Source organism: Dreissena polymorpha, chromosome 14 (assembly GCF_020536995.1).
Source record: "Dreissena polymorpha isolate Duluth1 chromosome 14, UMN_Dpol_1.0, whole genome shotgun sequence".
Taxonomy (NCBI): domain Eukaryota; kingdom Metazoa; phylum Mollusca; class Bivalvia; order Myida; family Dreissenidae; genus Dreissena; species Dreissena polymorpha.
Window position 1 is genome coordinate 11,831,336 of NC_068368.1, and position 6,188 is coordinate 11,837,523.

General features: G+C 37.5%; 1 protein-coding gene across 1 annotated transcript in view; it reads right to left on the minus strand.

Annotated features, from left to right (window-relative positions):
• The window catches only part of LOC127857519 (nucleolar protein 14-like), a 106,712-nt gene that overhangs the window by 15,434 nt on the left and 85,090 nt on the right, over window positions 1-6,188 (minus strand). The window lies entirely within an intron of this gene.

Below are 6,188 nucleotides of genomic sequence, written 5' to 3' on the forward strand. Positions count from 1 at the left end.
TACACACAACAAAATACAGACACATGACACCACCATAAAAGGTTTGAATTGTTTTAGATATTAATTTAATTGAATTAAGTGTACAATACCGTGTTAACATTGCATTTAAGATACCCACACACAAAATTGTAGCGCATAATGTCTGTAAAAATCAAGTTAAGAAGCCCAAAACAGAGTTTCTATCTTATATAACAGTGACCTTGATCCAACTGGTCACACATACAAACGCAAGCTAGGTATGCATGTTAGCTAAAACCATACAAAACAATACCTTCATAAAAGTTATTTGAGCCGATACAGTTTATCTATTTATAGAAATATTTACTATGATCTTGACCCAATTGGACCAAACTAGAACTCCAAGCTAGGAAATCGATTTGTCCCAAACCTTGACTTGACTGGCTCCAACTGCAAGCTAGGTCTGCATATAGGCTACCTACACACGCATTCTTCGTACAATACCTCGAGCAGGTTACCTTGACCTTTACCCAAAACGCCCCAAATACACTCCAAAGCAAGGTATCTGTGCAGCTTGCATTATTCAAAGTTTCATCAAGTCTGTTCACTGGAAACTTAACATATTGGCCGGACACTGCCTGCTTGACGCCCAACTTCATGCCCATCCACCCAACATGCCACAGTCTAATACTAGTAACTAGTATTTTGATCTTCGTTAAATCCTGGTTAAATACATATTATTTGAAAATAAATGTTTAATAGCTATTAACTTAAACAATTAACATTATGTTAAACTTTAACGCTAGGTTTCTTCCTGTCTGCAGTATAAAATGCTCTTGCTTATGGTTTCATTCAAATACTAATCAAATATAACGTTTGCAAGATTGCATGCATAAATATTGGATTGGAGAAACTATTGGCGTTTCAGATCAAAGATTGTGTGGCCACCTGTTCCTACAGTGATCCGGTCAATATATTTGTTGTAACAGATAGAAAGTGTTTGGTCATCATCTTTTTGTGAAAGCAGCGTTGCCAGCTTCTTTTTGCCTTCCCGATTAACCTGTATCACATTTTTGGAGGTACAGACTAGCACCTGTCCTGCAGGTGTAACATGAACACCCCGTGGATATTTGAGTTCAGGGTAGTTGAAGGTGGATATAAGGGTGCCATCTATAGCCAATGTGAGGAGCTTGTGCTGGCCTCTGTTGGTGACATAAATCCTGTCCCCTGCAGGACTCACTGCACACGTAAACACTGCACATGAATTGATTAGCTTCAAGGATATACAGAGTTCACACAGCATAGATTTTGTGTTGGAAATCATATTGAAGGAAAACAATTCTGACTAGCAACTGTCTTTTTTTGTTAGCTGGTGAATGTATAGTGGTTTGTATTTATGAAAGGAGTCTCAACATTATCAGAATCTAACGTTCACTTTCTACAAGGCGTTATACACTCTTAACTTGCCATTTTGACGAGTAAAACAGAGATATCATGTCACATTTATAAAGAACCAATACATGTAAAATTATTTCCTATAATTACACCGAATTTGCTAAAAACACACCATACTAACCTTTGTCATGGTGGTCAAAGAAACAGTCTTGAATCAGCTTCGTACACTGTGACAAACACTTCACATGTAAGCGCAAAGTCGGTATATTTCAATGTTGCCATATCTCTGAAGCAATAAAACAAACGACCATTTAAAATATCTAACAACACCCCAAATCATCGCAATTATCACCATTACATGGCACTTTGCGACTGGCACTATGATAGAGTGGAAAGGCCTGTAATGATTCTATGTTTTAAGCAATCAGTTGTTTACTTAACTACACTGCAGATCCATGGATCATGATCGCGATATACATGTAGCTTGCGATGTACATGTATAGCACATCATGTGTTTAATATAATTTATTGTCCCCTACCGGTGAACCATTGTAGGGTCCCATATAAGAAATAAACATGTTTACACTCATTTTCGGGTCTCATATAAGTAATATTGTGGGGTCCCATATAACTTGTAAGAAATACTGTTGGGTCCCATATAAGTAATATTGTGGGGTCCAGTATATAGTGTTTAATCTAGAAGGGCAGAGGGGCATGGCTCATGACTTTAAAAAAAAAGCATTTCGCACGGCGATTCTCTTACAACGGGCACATTGGGTGTTTTCAACTTGTTGAAACTTTCAATCACAGCTTAAAACTTGGATTTATACATTTTAAATGTTATTTTCGTGAAAAATTCACGCGAACTGTATACTTAAAATACACAGCTATTGTGTTGACATGTGCATTCATTATTATATTTTTTTGGAAAACATTCAAATCGAATGCAAAACACGAAAATGTAACTGATCATGGCAGCTCTAAACTGAAATTAAACTTTCCAGATGTTTATGACTAGCGGGCATCAGATTTGCGCAATGACGTCACATTCACATTGAACGTTCTCGTCTTTTTCGAATGAAAATGTTAAATGAACCAGGGAGTGTTTGTTTACGTTCCTGAATGAAATAAATAACACGTGTTTCGTAATGCCTTTAATTAATGCCGCTTTTTAACTATAAATGTTGTCTGTATTCATTAATTAATGAAACATTGAACAAAGAAAGTTTCTAACAGCCTGAAATATCCGCGTGTTCCACGTGACAATGAGAGTCAAACGCACGGCGGTACATGTATATGCAGGTTTGCCACTCATGGACCAGGTTGTCATTAAATAACAAAATAAATGCTATACCTGTTAATAAAGGTTCTTTAAAATCGGCGAGGATTTGACTTGTAATAGACACTGTCACAGTATTCAAAACTCGGCTAATCTCTAAGTAATAACAATCTTTACCGTTACGGCCCTTGTGTCTTACGAATATTCTGATATTAACAAAAGATTTCGGATCATTTTAGTTTGAATAACAATACGTAACGTCGTTGTTTAGGTAATTTTTGTTTGTACCTCATGTAAGTGAGCGAAAACAAACACAGTCATACGCGAGGACTGAATAACAACTATTGCTGGTTTATTTCAGATAAATAGTCTGCGCCAGAAGTTTGGGTCGTCGTTGTTTGTCATTTAGAAACCTGACTATCATTAATTCGTCGACACAAAACCCACGCCGTTTTCTTAAGAACAAACTCTTTTTTCTTATTGGCTTCCATTGAAAATGCCGCTTAGACAATCAAAATGACGTATGCATCACAAAAATGCCTGGCGGAGTTTAAATGTCGTATTTGGAGCTTATACCAACTTGCGCAATTAACTGCTACGGGATGATTATTGATTTTTTTCAGCACTTTTTTGGTAATAGGCCCTCTTCTAATGCGTCATACGCAGATCATTCATTAATATGCGCTTCTTGGGGACACCGAGATAACACGCGCTTGCAAAAGCAGATAAGATTTGATACATATGGATCTAGATGAAAGGGCACGTGGCGCTAACTGGCTTTGAAAGGGGCAGTGTGGCGCTCCGAAAAAAAGGGGCATGGCGGGGCGACACGCTGATTAGGCCTGGATAAAACACTACGTATAAGGTATATTGTCAGGTCCCATATATGAAGTATTATGAGAAATACTAGTGGGTCCCGTATAGACCAGTTGAATGTTATTTTTTACATACTGACGGGAGGGTTTTTTATCCGGGAGGGGTTTTGTCCGGCATTCGGGGAAACAAGAGCACCTTATAGCGGGTGCCACCGCTCGGCTGCGGGTGCAGTTTTGAACACATAAAAGCTTGTCAGAAGAATGTGTTTAGAGGTCACGGTGACCTTGACCATTGACCTAGTGACCCAAAAATGGGTGTGGCGTGTAGAACTCATCAAGGTGCAGCTACATATGAAGTTTCAGAATGCCGGACAAAACCCCTCCCGGATAAAAACCCTCCCGTCAGTTTTATAGGGGCCGGACGAAAACCCTCCCATGAATAAACGGGGACGGACAAAAACCCTTCAATGAAAAAAACGGGGGAGGACAAAAACCCTCCCATGAAAAAAACGGGACCGGACAAAAACCCTCCCGTGAAATCTGAGCCACGAATTCAACTATCAACGATTATTTATGAATTTTTAATCCGAAATCGGTCATTTTCGAATGTCATTTCCGACATTTGTATTTTGTAGTCGGTTATCCGAGATATTTATTTTTTGTCATAGTGACTTCACTTCAGTAGGTAACATTACACTATATATTGACTCATTAAAATATTTCCGATTTGAAATGTTGTCATTTTACACCCATTTGACGTCAATTATATATGTTTGAACTTAGATTTGTATTATTACTAAGTATGATAAGGACTACGATATTCATTATTACTTAGTATGAATAACAAGTAGGGTGTTTATGTAAAATATATAAAAAAAAACAAATGTAACTGCTTCACACATTGTTGCATTAATTAATCCGCAAAATTGACTCAAAATAGCAAACTGTGAATCTGCAACTACTTTTAGTTTTTTAAGTAGTTTAATCACAGAATCCATTAAAAGCAATTAAACGCCGACAAATGTATTTGCTTCAAACAATGTTGCATTCATTAATCCGAAAAAAAAAATCACTCAATGCTGACAACATTTGTTCAAAATATCATACTGTGAATCTGCAACATATAAAAAGCAATTTGTTTGTGTTAAGGCACACAAGTGTCTACAGTGTTGGGTTTTGTTTATCAATTGATTATGCTTATTTGCCAATGTATGTGACATTATACTGTCTAGACTTCATAATACTTGTTATAAAACGAAATAAAGAATGTCTTGGAAAGCCAGTGTCCGCCTCTGTTATTTTTGCGATGATAACTAAAAAAGAAACACGACTTTGATGTTCTTAATGCATTGCCGGCGCACAATTTGATATTTTATATAAACACCCTACTTGTTATTCTTACTAAGGTATAATGAATATCGAAGTCTTTATAATACTAAGTAATAATACAAATCTTAGTTCAAACATATATAATTGACGTCAAATGGGTGTAAAATAACAACATTTCAATTCGGAAATATTTTAATTAGTCAATATATAGTGTAATGTTACCTACTGAAGTGAAGTCACTATGACAAAAAATAAATATCTCGGATAACCGACAACAAAATAACAATGTCGGAAATGACATTCGGAAATGACCGATTTCGGATTAAAAATTCATAAATAATCGTTGATAGTTGAATTCGTGGCTCAGATTTCACGAGAGGGTTTTTGTCCAGTCCCGTTTTTTTCATGGGAGGGTTTTTGTCCTCCCCCGTTTTTTTTCATGGAAGGGTTTTTGTCCGTCCCCGTTTATTCATGGGAGTGTTTTCGTCCGGCCCCTATAAAACTGACGGGAGGGTTTTTATCCGGAAGGGGTTTTGTCCGGCATTCTGTAAACAAAGATGTAAACCTACGCGAAGATAACGCGACGAAACGCGCTCTTGACGGGGCATGTTTTTGTCCGTATGATGCCTGTGAAGAATATTTAAGTCCGCTCCGCAATGTTTGTGTATAGCGTGTAAGTGATGACATGTGAGCAAGTGATTTCACGTGATTATTCTTGTTTGTTTTTAGCTTAGATATACATATTCCTTATCATTAAACAGTTAAGATCAGGGAATGACTCCATACAAGTGTTCGTTTGACTGTAGTACAGCGTTGTCGAAGCATCTACCATTCATCCAATCGCACATTCTCGGCCCTTTCCGTCAAACATCGGATAAGTACCTCGAAGGAGATAGTATGAATACACATTTCGGAAGCGGTATTGCGGTCTACCTACGCGGGCCTACGCGAATCAAAATTACATAGTAAAAACAAACATGGCCCGTTTTGCGAGTTGTTTACATTTTGCAAAGATGAAAATGGGGATTTTCTATGCTCTGAAGCCAGAGCAAGTTCAAACTCTACAGGAATTATGGACGCCGTCATTGTTATTGTTTTTGTTGTTGTAACATTCTTAGAATGGTATCACGTGGGCGGACTACTTTCAACCCGTATTTCTCCCGAGTCCGATTATGATAATCTGCGAGGGGTACCGAATGCCATTCATCGTGAAACCAAGGAAGTGACGTCATTCTCTATGCTTCGGTTAGCAATGATACTGAACGGATGACGTCTCTTCCCGTATACTGCGAACCTGTGATAATTTAGTGTGATAAACACTACAGCCGTGACTATTATTGATATCGTTGCTTTATTTGTATGTATGATAAATGTGTCCATGCTAATTCTGTGTCGTTGTATGATATAAAATG